Here is a 14,603-nt window from a genome sequence, read left to right on the forward strand (position 1 = left end):
CTCTTCTACTGACAAATGATGTTGAACTTATTTTCATGTACTTAATTGCCACCCCTCCTTATTCCTGCACTGGCAGTCCCACTCTCCCTTTCCCACCTTTAGCAAACTATTGATCTTTGTCCCTGGATGGAGAGCCCATATCGAACATTTCTATTCACACGTCCACCCAGGGAAAACTATCATGAGGTAACATGCTTCCATTACTGGTACAATTAGCAATATTTTGCTGAAAATATTTAAAATATATTCATTTAAATAAAAATTTAAAATATAAATAAATATATTCTATAATTTCCCATGTTAATAACATTGTATGAATGGCACGACTATTTATTTCATAAAATCAGTGAACTCTTGAAGTTTCCCTACAATTAAAAAAAACAACATGATTTGGTTTTTAGAAACTCTTCCCTTATGAAAAATATCACAACAGATAAGAATACTCTCTTTAATATAAAAACAGAAAAGTCCGAGGTAGCTCTATTTTCAGCTCCTAACCAATATATCTAAACAAATTACATAACTGAGGAAGTCACATAAGACAGCATTTTTTGCAGACCTCTTAAATGCGTGAATACTAGGAAGCAGAATCGTTTTCATAATTTAGTTGTAGTTTACAAATCTTGACCTTAGTGCTTCCTCTATCTGGATTCTGTTTCAACCACACGAGTCACTTAGCGTTTTGGTTAGATTATCATTTAGGAATCTGGCTCCATCAGGAAACTCCTCTGTTGGAGGAAGTATGTTAACAGGCTCTGGCAGAACCAGCAAGTAGTCGCTGCTCCCCTGGCAGCACTGCTTTCAATTCCCCGCGTTATCAGTGAAGAGCTGCTTTCCTTTTTCCGAAAGCGGTAAGATCAGTGAGAAGCTCATTCAGATGTGAACCTATATATTCTCAACCTGGCATGAGCCATTTGGCAGTCCACTTCATTCCCTTCCGTGCCCAAACACCAGAACCCTAAAAAATAAAATGACTGTCTGACTTAGGCACTAGAGTTAAGAAATATCATGGTTCTTACCCCAGCTCATTCTTAGAACATGTCAGTATTAACTTCTCCCACTTTCCTTATCCATTATAAATTAGTACCTTCATTAAAAATTTAGTGAGGTTGCTTAAATCGTCAGATCTTCAGCAACTTACCAATAAAAACTTGCTTGTATAATGCATTAACACTTTTCAAAGTGTTTTCAAGGACATTATTTTGTTTCTCTAAAATGTTGTATTTGTGTCATCAGCTGTCAGCAGATTGAAATGCTGTCTGTTCACTACAAATAGAGTGTTTAAAAGATTAGTAATAATTTATGAAGGACTCTGAACTTACTGGAGATGGAATTACATTAAGGTGCTAACTCTGGGTAGAAGCAGAGCCATAGCCACCTAGGTGGTATGATTTTAATTGCTTGAAAAAGACTCTACAGATTAAAAATAAACAAATAAAAACCATCCCCTTCCCAAAAGAAAACCCCACTAATAGAGATTAATTTTGTAAGTAAGGCTTCTCATTTTTTTTTGTTAAAATGCAAAGGCCTTTGCATTGGGATATTAACACTTCAAACTGTATCAGTTACTTGTATGAGAGTATAAACGAACTTATTAGATGCTCTTGGAAAGGCTCTCCAGGTATTAAGAATACATGAAAACTCAGGAGCCTGGGAGAGATGAGATAGCGCATAGAGTAAAAATGAATATAGATATGGTAGGTTGGGGCCAAAGGAAACAAATTTAATTTACTTAACTACTTCTTATCTTAAAGAAGCCCTAAAAATTCTGCACAGATACCTAAGGAAACTTATTGTTATTAATATACCTGAAATTATTATCAATAATCATTTGAAAGTAAAGTCAAAAGTGTTCATTATTTACTGTGACATACTGATTTTTCTCAGCCTGTTATTACGAAATTAAAAACATTCACATATGAGTAATGCTTCTGAAAAGTATCTAATCCCAATCAAATTAGAAGCCTTGATGGATAATACACATCCTTTTCCCTAACATCCATACACACAAAACCTACTGGAAAAAATTAACCTAAGGACAGTATAGTAGACACACACACACACACACACACATCCTTTAGATGAAAAATCTAATGAAGCTCATGATAAAGCTAGAGGCATAATGAGAAGAAATGAAGCCTCAGGCCAAATGCAGCCACCTGATCAACAGGAACCACAAGCCCCACCGGGTCTACCTCCATGCTGCCATCAGAGTAACAGCTGCTCCCTACTCCTCTGTCTCACTTCTGATAAATGTCATTGCATGGTGATCCCACCACTGCCACCAACTGAAATGGAAATGGGAATGGATGCTTCATAGTATTGAACATATTCACACACATACTTACCACAACTTCACAAATACCTTATTACCCAGTCAAAAGCAAGTCAGCAGGGAAAGGATGCTTATCAATCATCATTAGCTAGGCACAGCTCTGCTAGTCTCCCTCAATTCCATGGAAATATACAGGTATCAAGAGCCTACACAAGACAGCTCTCATGAAGTCTAAATGGCTGTCCATTGGCTTCCTCGGTCACCCAATAACCCCTTCGTTGGTTATTTACTTAGAGACATTTAGTTAGGGTCATTTAATTTTAACTTAAAATTAAAGATCTGAATCCACACTTCTGTAATGTGTTTACACCTTTAAACAACTCTCTCTGTGAGGTTCTCAGACTTGGCATCATCTAACATTTAACTTCCACCAGTTAGAATAATTGAAGCCAAGCCACCTACATTAGCAACATGAATAATTCTCACAACGAGAAGGTGGCCTCATGAATTTCACTTCCTTATTATCTCTGACATTATTCCTTCTAAGACCAACACTGAGATTTTCTTTTGCAATAGCCAGGAACTGATGAAGTAAGCAAAAGCAAACACCAATACACAGTCCTGACAAAATTCTTTTTAGGACTCTTGTTAAGAAGAGGTCATATTGATGGTGACCACTAATATGGTGACATTGTCATATCATTGTCATACCAGGTTGAGCTCTAAATGTGACAACTTCAAACCCAAGTCCCATCAACTCGTTTGCAGCCAGGTAGCTTCCCTCCGTTATGTAAAAATATCTGAATTTCACACCCCTGTAGTAGCTAAGAGGTACCATCAAGATTTTTAGCAAATCTGGTGGTTTTAACTTGAAAAAAAAAAATTCCTTACTCATCTGGTATTCTGTATTTTTTTGGTAGCTCCTATAAATGGAAGACATATTACACAAAGGAGAGAGATGTGAAAGAAACTCTTTTTCTGGGTAAGGTAAACTCTTTTTCTGGGAGGTATAATTGTAAGGGTTTTTTCATCACCTCAAAGCCATAAACCAATGGCCGAAACCCTGGAAATGTTTTCATAAGCAGTGAAAACCAATGTGATTTCAATGTTGATCATTAACAATCAGAGTAAAAGGTTAACTGAGTCTTACCTCCACTCCCAGCCATAATAAAGTATCAGGAATCAGATTTACCATCCCACCTTAAAAAATTAGCAAACAGGACCCAGTACATAAAAGAAGAGTGTTCTTACATTGAACAACAGGCAATGCAAGATAGTTAGAGAAGATGTCAAAGCTGCAGCCCAGGAAGGCAGAATCCATACAAACCTCTCCAGCCTCACTAAGATGGAGGGACAGAATGCAGAGTTCCGGGAAGCCAAGGCAGGTAGAATTTAGTGTAGCAACATTCTTCAAGTATTGAAGAAAAGGGAATTGCACAGAGATAAATGCATGGAAGGACACTGCCAAGGCTGGGAGAAAGAACCACCAGAGAGGAGTAGGAGGAACAATGTCAACTCACAACAGGCTTGGGATAGTTGGTGCTCCAAGAATCCAGAATGGAAATACTTACTACTACCTGAGACTTCAAGTAGAGTCACTAAAGAAGTCAAACGTGCCCTTGACCAAAGGCTGCTCTCGAGCCATCGCAATAAATTTTGAAAGCAAGCCTCAAAGAGATCAAACTGATACCTATTAATTTATCGCAGATCAGGACAAAGCCCAAGATTATTAAAACAAAATCCAGCACAACATAAAATTCACAATGGCCAGTATTCAGTTACAGTAGGAGCCATAACAGGATAAAAATCATTCAGCAAGAACACACACAAAAACTACAAAGACGATGGAATTAGCAGACAAGAATTTTTTTTAACACACGGCAAATTTTATAGCTATCTATTTATATTAAATTAATGTAACAGGGGCAGCGGGGTGGCTCAGTCAGTTCAGTGTCTGTCTTCAGCTCAGGTCACGATCCCAGGGTCCTAGGTTCGAGCCCCACATTGGACTCCCTGCCCCGGAGGGAGTCTGTTCTCTCCCTCTCTCTCTGCTACTCCCCCTGCTTGTGCTCGCTCACTCTCTCTCTCTCTCTCTCACTCTGTCAAATAAATAAATAAAATCTTAAAAATAAATAAAAATAACATGTCCGGACTTAATTAAAGTATAATCATTTAGTGATCACTTTGATGCATTTTATTTTTTTATTCTTCTTTTAAATTGAAGTATAGGGGACACACAATCTTACTCTTCCCCTGCAGAGTATCTTCCAGGACCAACCTCTGAACATTCACCTTCATTATTCTCATTCATTTGGTGGTTGAAGTACATATACTTCCCTCAGTGTGATAATCCCTTCAAATGACTCCCATAGTTTTACCCTTTGCTGTTATACTATCCAGGAATTATTTCTGGGCGTGGATATTCTCAGCTATTGGACATGCAGCATCACCCGTTTAATGCAGGGACTGTGTCTCATATATATCTTTGTATACCTTTCAGTAACCTTCTCATATCAGAAGAAGGGGGCTCAGTAAGCTGTTGAATAAGTGTTCCTTACACATGTACTTTTCTGAATACCCAACTTTAACAATCTCAATGGCATAGATACAAAACAATTAAAAGATTTACTTAAAAGGCCAGCAATACTTTCTTTTTAAAAAGATTTTATTCATTTATTTGACAGAGAGAGAAAGAGCACAAGCAGGAGGGGCGGCAGAGGGAGAGGGAGAAGAGCCCAACATGGGGGCTCCATACCAGAACACTAAGATCATGACCTGAGCTGAAGGCAGACGCTCAACCAACTGAGCCATCCAGGCACCCGAAGCCTAGTAATATTTTAGACAATAAACAATTCAGGCAACATCTCAAGATCACACCAACCTTGCAAATCAAAACAGACCTGCCTTATATTTAAGTATGTTGATGTTTATTCTGAACCCTGCACTTACACTCGGTCAAGGAAAAGCCTGCATGAGACCAATACAAACATAGGGAGACATGTACACAGAAAATTAGAAAAATGAAATGTTAAGACAGTGATGGAGAGTCAGATATATCATGCACATTTCAAGAAAAAGGGTTTTGATGAGGAGTGAGACGAACAAGAGTAAATGCATATTCAGAATGGAAATCACGGTTGACACGCCTTAGGTTCGAGACCCTCTGCAGGACAGAGACTCAACTTGCTTTTGACATGCCTTACAGAGGTATGTGCTGCTAAGCCCTAATACTTACAAAGTATTGCATGACCCCAAATTCCTATATAATGGAACTCTAAAAACTGAAGTTCAGCGACAGAGGCAATTCCATCCACGTAGCTTCTGCTACATATGTAGAGGTTAAAAAAAAAAAAAAAAGAGGTCTCTTTAAATATTAGCCAAAGCAACAGTAACAGGAAGACAGGTGAAGGAACACGGTATACAGGACACATACTGGCAACTTCTCTGTTGTGTGGTACCCTTGTAGGCATTTAACATCTACTTAACGAAGAGATGAGTGAATGCAAAAGCATGAAGATAAAAATTTACCAAACGAATACACTTTGGGAAAATAATGAGAAGAAATTCCATCAGGCTTGGAGGGTATTATTTCATATCAAACTAACACAATCCCTTTAAAAGTACTTAATGTGAATTTAGCCCACTTGGCCAAATAAACACATTCAGTTACTACAAAACTATCTTGTAAAACTATCTTGTAGCTCAGCAATGGTCTACTCTACACTGTTCAGACAACACAACAACCAACTTCTTAAGTCTGTAGGCCGTATGATTCCACAGATGCTGCGATGCACCCTGACCCCTGGCCAAGTAACCGCAGACAGGAATGTTTCACAGGCAGGAGGATGCAGGCTGTGGCCCTGGGAAAGATTAGGCATGACCCACAGAGGAGGAGAAGGCAAAGAAAATGATTTCCAGACGACTACAACTCATCCAACAAATGCAAATACAGGGGACATCCGTGATCTACAATTTCTATTGTTAGAAGCCCAAGTAGAAACAATGAGAGTAGGAAGGAGGAGGTAAGTAATAATTATTATTAGTCATAGGCATGATGTAAAATAAGTCTATTCATTTTTATACAATAAAAAATCACACCTCCCCCTCTCAGATTTAAACAGATATTAACAACTATACAGGGTATCTTTTAGTCTTCTTCAAAATCAATTATTCCCAGACAATCCAATTTTAAAACCGGGAGAACAATGGCTTATAGAAGGAAAGAGAAGTCCCAAGATGAAGAAATTTGTGATCACCCTTCCATTTGGTCTCTTTAAGTAGACATATTTCTGGAAGACATTAGATGCAGCAAAAGGTCAGATAACTATAATTTTTGGCTTAGAAACTTGAGGCCAATAAAAGCCTCAATGCCTTCTTTTAAAATAGAATAGAAGGGGCGCCTGGGTATCTCAGTCAGTTAAGCATCCAACTCTTGATCTCAGTTCAGATCTTGATCTCAGGGTTGTGAACTCAAGTCCCACTTCGGGCTCCACACTGGGCATGGAGCCTATTTATAATTAATTAATTGATTAAAATAAAATAGAGACAAGCAGACCTTAAAAACAACAAATTATTGCCAACTCAATAGTCACCTTAACCCCACAAACTTGACTAGAATTCTACTGAAATATATGTTTCTTCATTTCTTTTCAAGAGAAACGTAATACCTTTAATTTAGTCATTTCCTTCCTAAATGGAAATAAACGTGGCATTAAAGGGCAGCCACCTGCCTGTGAAGAAATAAAATTTAAGTCAGGTTTGCTTAGAATAGTTCTTTGACTTTTCTCAAAATTTTGAGAGTTGAGCAAAAATTGCTGTGGACTTTGTAAATGGCAGATATATAACTGAGAACTAGAAATTCTAAGTCTACTAATCAATGGGTAGCCACTATTTAAGCTAAGAAAAAAGGACAACAGAAGAAAAATTGGTAAAAATAACAGTTTTAGAGTACTGTCAGCAAAAAGAAGAAGTTGGCGGGGGGGGGGGGAGAAAAGTGAATATAATCAGTAATTGAACGTAGGATCCTGATGGCCAAGCATAAAATGAAGACAAGTTAAATTTCTTGAGTTATACAAACACTAAAAGAGCAATGACCTGAAACATGCAACCAAACCAGATTTAAAGTAGATCTGGATGAAAATGCACAAACTACATTTTTTCCCCTCAAAAATAAGGTTTATAAGAATCTTGAGAGTCATTTGACCTGTCCATGAAATAGATTATAAAAGTGGAAACATTTGGACAAAGTCTTACCTTAATACATGTATACAGTCTCAACATCTCTATCCATTTAACAAGAATATTATCCTACCTAGGACCTTTGGGAGTTCCTTTATTTATTACATTTTGTCCCATATTCATGGAATAATAACCCAAAGCATCCCCCAGGAAAAAGCATCCCTTTAATCCCTTCTATACTAGTGATCCTCAAACTTCTTAGAAAACCCAATATCCGCATTGCCCAATACCCCAGCAAATAGATCCCAATGTATTTTTGATATTTATACTGCCCAGAATTAATTCTGTGCTTGATAACCATGTGACATTCCAAGGCATCAGCGGGACTTCCTGGGCTTACCAGAAATCAAGGAAGACCCCATTTCTAATGGATGAGTGGATATGCACTTACTGTTAAAGAGATTTCACTTGGGGGATGCCTGGGTGGCTCAGTCGGTTAAGTGGCTGCCTTCGGCTCAGGTCATAATCCCAGCGTCCTGGGATTGAGTCCCACATCGGGCTCCTTGCTCGGCAGGGAGCCTGCTTCTCCCTCTGCCTCTGCCTGCCTCTCTGTCTGCCTGTGTTCACTCGCTCTCTCTCTCTGACAAAAAAATAAATAAAATCTTTTAAAAAGAGAGAGAGATTTCACTTGTTTTTTTTTTTCTCTCTACATTTACGTCTGGAAGGTAGGTTAGTTATGTAACAACAAAATTAGATGTTATTAGAATCTCAATCTCTGACAGTCTACAAAAATCTTCAGATACACATATATCACATTATTACATCATATACTTTAAGCTTACCCAGTGTTATATGTCAATTACATCAAAATAAAGCTGGAAAGAAAATATCTTTGCGCTCTTCAAATACCATAGCCAGATGTGCTGGTGTCTGAGCTAGATGTGTGCCAGCAGGAGAACACAGTTCAGAACGCAGTGAGTGCCTCTTATGCTCAAAGCACAGTGCCTAGACCTGCCTAAAGACTCCATAACCAAACATTTAGACAAGTTTTAAAAGAGTAATAGGTAATAATCTAAAAAAAGGAGCCATTAAAAGGAAGAAGGAAAGCTATCTAGAAAAAGAAAGCAACAAGAAAAGAATTAGATGAAGCTGTTATGAACGTTTCCCAAAGTTTTCTCAAAGAACAGCAGCTATCTCCCAGGGCTTTCGCCCCAGACCTACTGAATCAGAACTCTTCAGGGTAACACTCAAAAATCCTCAGGAATCTTATGAACATTAAACTTAAAGAAGAGCTATATTCAAGGGACTTTAAACATGAATCTGCACTTTATGTGGTAACCCGCACTATAGAAGGAAAGCAGCACTGAAGCAGAACAAGGTCAAAGCTGTGGTCAAGAAGGAATGTTTTCAGAATTACATTTGTTTTCACATGAGGTTAACTTGTTACAATGAAAAGAAAATAAACATTTAATCCTCTGCAAAAACAGACTATCTTATTCTAAAATGTCAGTTTTAATTAAACTCAGAGATTTAAATACAAAACAAATGAGACGTGTCCGTTTTAAAATATCTTCAATGTTGTTATTCAAGAAATACTTGAATGTTTCCACTAAGTATGCAGCAATCTAGCTTATGAAACTAGAAAACAAGTCCTGGTCTTTGTACATACACCGGGATTTCAAGTCTAAGTAACCTGCATATTTCTTTAAAATAGCTCAGCTGTGAGAAGGTGACATTTCTCTCTAGAATTAACTATGCCCTGACTCTGGTGGGAAGAAGCAGTCTCCTCAAACACACTCTGGCTTGGCCCCACCTGGACTCACAATTCTCTCACAGCTGCCCCGAAGAGACCCCAGCATGCAGCCCCTCACTTAGAACGTGCTCATCTGTCGCCTTCACAAGCCGTCTTGCTGCCTCTCAGACCCGCCGCCTGGACTCTGTCCCCACCTCACCCTGTGGTTTCTCTAGTGCCTCAGAAATGGGTGTTCTGACTTCTGTTAATTCTGTTACTGAACATCTTTATTCAAATGGTCACTTAACGTAACTCAAGGACCCCAAACACTGAATAGTAATAATTTTCTAATAAACTACACCTTATGCAATTTTTGAAATATGGACATGTTACACTGTGCAGTAAGTGTAACACAAAGGCGGTAAATCAAATTTTGATGAAGTAATAATATATTTGACATGCATGAAACGAGGAAATGCCAAGGAAATCTTTCACAAAAGAAAGACTACTTCTTTAATGTGAACAATTAACTTTAATTTATCCATTTTGAAAGCTCTAATTTGTAATATCTTTCTTTCTTACACAAATGACATTGAAATAAAAGAGCATGAGGCAATATAATAGTGTTTAGAGAAGTATTTTAACATAGAAAAGTTCTCTAGGAGACAAAACCATTTATCCTGAACCATGACCTACAGGCTTTACTGTCATAAGTTCTTAACAGTAACTTATAATGCAAAGAGTGACGGATTCAATCCTTCAGGCGGTATATCAAACTCCAAATGGATCATTTCTTAAAGTAGTGACACTTTCAATATACTCAGTAGTTCAGCAAAAATATTATACGCAGACCCATTTGCTTTCTCAGTTTGCAATGTCACTGAACCAGTAACGGTGAGACTAGGTATTGAGGAGAAACAAACCAGTGGCGTGCTGGTAAATGTTTCACAAAAGTCCTGGTTTGCAGCATTTGCCTATTTCCACACTGTAAATATTCCCACCATGACCAACTTCAGGCAACCACCATGAGGTCAGGGAATACAGAGATGAGAAGAGGGTTGCATTACTGGGTCTCAGAAGCCGGCACCAGCCAGTTACAACATAATGCCCAAAGGCAGTGAACTGTTCCTTGTTTTACCAAGACCCTCTACCTACTCCCTCACTCTTGACTCCATAGTCTGTACCCAACATCTCATCGGGGCTTTGTCCAGCTCTTGTCTTTTCAAGCAAAACCTTCAGAAATCCCTGTCTCTAAATCCAAACTATCATGCTCTTTTAATGAAAAATTTTACCTTTATTAATAAAATCACAGAGATGCTGATTTTTCTCACCTTCCCCACAACACCGTGTGATGTTTTTGGAATGCTCTCTTGTACTAAGTCCTAAATTTCCTAAAACAAATTATACAGAATAAGACTTAGGGTCTATAATTAATTTTTTGGCTTCACTTAGTAACTAATACAGCAGCAGATGGAGACAAGCAGTTAAATATTAGTAAACGAGCATGATGCTGCAAAATAAATGAGAATTATGAATTAGCCAAATCATTTCTATATTTACTATTCACATATTGATGCTCCCGTACATAAACAATAAGCTAGTAAAAACAGAAAGTGTGTCCTGCAAATATAAAGAAGTTCAAGGGGCACCTAGTGAGCTCAGCTGGTAGAGCCTAGGACTCTTGATTTCATAGTTGTGAGTTCGAGCCCCATGTTGGGTGTACAATTTGTTTAATTAAAAAATATATTTTTAAATAAATAAATAAAGCAAGATGTTAGAGCTTCCTATTTTTTTTAAAGATTTTTTATTTATTTATTTGACAGACAGAGATCAGAAGTAGGCAGAGAGGCAGGCAGAGAGAGAGAGGAGGAAGCAGGCTCCCCGCAGAGCAGAGAGCCCAATGCGGGGCTGGATCCCAGGACCCTGAGATCATGACCTGAGCTGAAGGCAGAGGCTTTAACCCACTGAGCCACCCAGGCACCCCAGAGCTTCCTATTTTTAAGACCCAATATAATCAGTGTCAGAAAGTTACTAGTAACAACCCCTACTCCTACCAACAGTGTGGCCTCTGACAAATTGCTTAACCTTGATGGGGCTCTATTTCTGAAATGGGAATCGTTAAGTAACATCTATCTCAGAAGGTTCCTGCATAGTGCTGACACATACCAAATGCTCAAAAATAGGGCAACCACTCAGTATTGTGGTTTTCTAAATAGTAGCTGTCCTGGGCTTAGCAATACTTTTATAAGAGTTTCTTAGAATTGTAACAGGAAAATCTTTGTATTAGAACGGAAAGTATTGGGGCACCTAGGTGGCTCAGTCGGTTAAGTGTCCAACTCTTGATTTCGGCTCAGGTCATGATCTCAGGACAGTGAGGTCAAGCCCCATATTAGGCTCCACACTGGGTGTGGAGCCTGCTTAAGATTCTCTCTCTCTCTCTTTCCCTCTGTCCCTCCCCTCTCTCCACCCTTTCACCTCTCACCCCCATGCTCCCTCACTCGTTCCCTCTCAAAACAAAACAAAGAATAGGAAGTATCCACATGTTTTTGAATATTCCCTAAATGCTCTAACATGCCATTCCTCTGGACCCACGGCAACCACAGCTTCCAGTCTACCTCTTCCAGGCTCTTACTGCCCACAGCTGCTGTCTCTGAACCCCTAACCCTTTCTCTCTAACACATAACCCTTTGTAAAAACCCAGGCTGGCAGCCCTCCTTAATTGGAAACAGAAACTAAAATGCATCACTGGGTTTTTAAGAATTTCAAAAGCTAGTAGAAGTAAGTCAAAAGAGACAGAGAACTACTCAATTTATTTTATGCTGACCAGAACAGATTTCATTCAATAACTTGAAAATGATGTACATATGAAGAATGTAATATAATATAACATTAGATATATATGTATCTATATGACCTAGATAAATCAGTGGAATTACTTTAAGAGTACAGTAAAAGAATAAGTTACTAAAATCAAGTATATCTTAGGGATGCAAGGATGCTTAAATGAGAAATCTATAAATGTAAAGGTAACCCTATCAAAAAGTTTTTTAAATGATCATCTCAATAAATGTCAAAATGCCACTCATTAAAATTATATATTTATTTATTAGGGTTTTTTAAAATAATTTGTTATTTATTTGAGGGAGACAGAGATAGCAAGAGAGAACATGAGCAGGAAGGAGGGGAGAAGCAGACTCCCTGCTGAGCAGGGGGTCCAACACGGGGCTCAATCCCAGGACCCTGAGATCATGACCTTAGCTGAAAGCAAACACTTAACCAACTTAGCCAACCAGGCACCCCTCTACTTATTAGGTTTTAATTTTTTTTAATTTTAATTTTTTAAGATTATTTTAATTTTTTTAATTTTAATTTTTTAAGACTATTTTATTTTATTTATTTGACAGAAAGAAAGAGCGGACAAGTAAGGGGAGCAGAAGAGGGAAAAGCAGGCTCCCCACAGAGCAGGGAGTTCAACTCGGAACTCGATCCCAGGACCCTGGGATCATGACTGAGCCGAAGGCAGGTACTTAACTGACTGAGCCACCCAGGCACCCTGTTTTAAAATATTTTAAAAATTAGGAATAAAATCGTTCTTTACCAGGAAAAACAAATAGTAAATAATGTATGCATAATTTAACACAGGAGGCATTTCTACCAGAACGAGTTTCAAAAACACAATTCTGGAAGTCTTACACTGACCAGTGTAAGAAGACATGAAAGAGGAATGACTGACACACAAATGGAAATTAGAAGATAAATGATCGTTATTAGCAACTACCTTGTCTCCTTCCTGGAGAAAATAAAGTCATCAAGTGAGGAATCCCACGACTCTCTCCCACTAAAAGCACAGACTTACATTTTCCTCTTTCCACGTGGTTGCAAGAGAAAAGGGATCCCTGAATCCTCCTCCTGAGTAACGGCATTATCCGGACCAGCTATCCAATCCCTGAACGTGTCACTGTTTGCTTCTCTCGCGTGCAGTGGCACCTGCTTTAAGGCCTTCATCCTACTATCATCCTCTGTTTCAAGGCTCCTGGCTCACAAGACCCGACTCGAGCGACTGTTTGAGCAACACCGTCTCACTTTACCTCGTCTTCTACTGTCCCTCCTCTCTCCCTTCCAGCCCTACGGGCATCCTTGTTAAACTTCAAACACACAAGTAGCTCCCGTCCTGGAATCTTCAAACCTCCCTCTGCCTACGCAAATAGCAGCATGGATCAACTGCTGTCTTCATCATCTAACATTCTGTGGTTTGGGGGGGATTTATCTTGGTGTTTTGTTTTGATTTTTAGTGGTTGTTGGTTTCTCCCCAACTAGAATGTAAGCTCCATGTTGCCGTGTTTATTTGCCTGAGACACAGCAATCAACTCAACACGCACTGGAGAAATGAATGCATCTATCAAGAGAAAGTTGTTATTTACAATACTGATCCCAACTGGGATCCAAAACACAAGCAAATTACATGAGCGGTGACATATACCCCAGCTTGCTTCATTCAGCCATTTGCTGACCCTCCATCAACCCAAGTCTATAGTCACACATGGTATTGCCCTATGAATAGTTCACTTAGAGTGGAAAAAAAATAAGCATAGTTCTCAGCTGGCATCAGCTAGGGCGCTGCAATATAAAAACTCCTTTTTGGGGTTCCTGATTATGAAAACAGTAAGTTTTCCCTGAGGGAAGAATTTCTAGTCTACTTTGCATGAAAAGAGAGGTGGTGCGTGACATATAATTTTCACTAATTAATGAAAAAAATAGTCAGGGGCTTAGAAGTAACAAGACTGGGAGAGGAAAAGGAGGAGGAGGGCAGCCAGGCTGAAGTCCTACAGAACAGTAGGGGTCTGCTGGGCGGAAGACAGCTTGTAGCCAGAGTCTGGAACGACCCGGAAGCGCCCACCTCCTCTGGGAACAAGTGGAGGACTTGGCACCAAACGAGCCTGGGGAGGAACCACAGCGCCCCACCCACCTAAGCCTGGGACAGAGGCACCTGGCCTTGCGTCACTCAGAAGGAAGTCTGTCCCCACCCTCTTCAATGCCCTTCCCCCTCACTCGCTAGGGCTGTGGCTTCTGACTTCTAGAAGACTTAGGGCTGCTCTGTGTTTCTTGTTTGCTCACCTTTGGCTGATGCCTAGAGTACCTGGGCACTTGCTGCCTGATGCCTGCCCTGCCCGTCATTCCCCCATTTACCCAGAGGGAGGTGGGATGTGAGAGAGTTTGCACTGGATAATCCAGTAAGAGGGGACAATTCTACTCCCCAGACCCTTCTCCTGGGCACAGGAAACCCACAGGGCAGGACCCTAAGATCTGGAGGAAGAGGGTACTAATAACCTGTAGTTGCCCTTAGATCCTTCTCCATCCCCTCTCCTATGCAGGATTTCAAGTTATCACCCCTCTCTGGCTTCTACCAGGGCCCAGGAT

General features: G+C 39.4%; 1 protein-coding gene across 6 annotated transcripts in view; it reads right to left on the reverse strand.

Annotated features, from left to right (window-relative positions):
• DNM3 (dynamin 3) overlaps positions 1-14,603 on the reverse strand; it is a 516,334-nt gene that overhangs the window by 410,416 nt on the left and 91,315 nt on the right. The window contains exon 1 of one of the 6 annotated variants that reach the window (XM_032862983.1): positions 13,042-13,097. The exons of the other annotated variants lie outside the window; for them this stretch is intronic. The gene's annotated coding sequence lies outside the window, so the exon portion shown is untranslated. Of the gene's footprint in view, positions 1-13,041; positions 13,098-14,603 lie in introns of those variants that run through there. 6 annotated transcript variants of the gene reach the window in all.

Source organism: Lontra canadensis, unplaced genomic scaffold (genome assembly GCF_010015895.1).
Source record: "Lontra canadensis isolate GAN:19392208 unplaced genomic scaffold, GSC_riverotter_1.0 scaffold24, whole genome shotgun sequence".
Lineage (NCBI taxonomy): Eukaryota > Metazoa > Chordata > Mammalia > Carnivora > Mustelidae > Lontra > Lontra canadensis.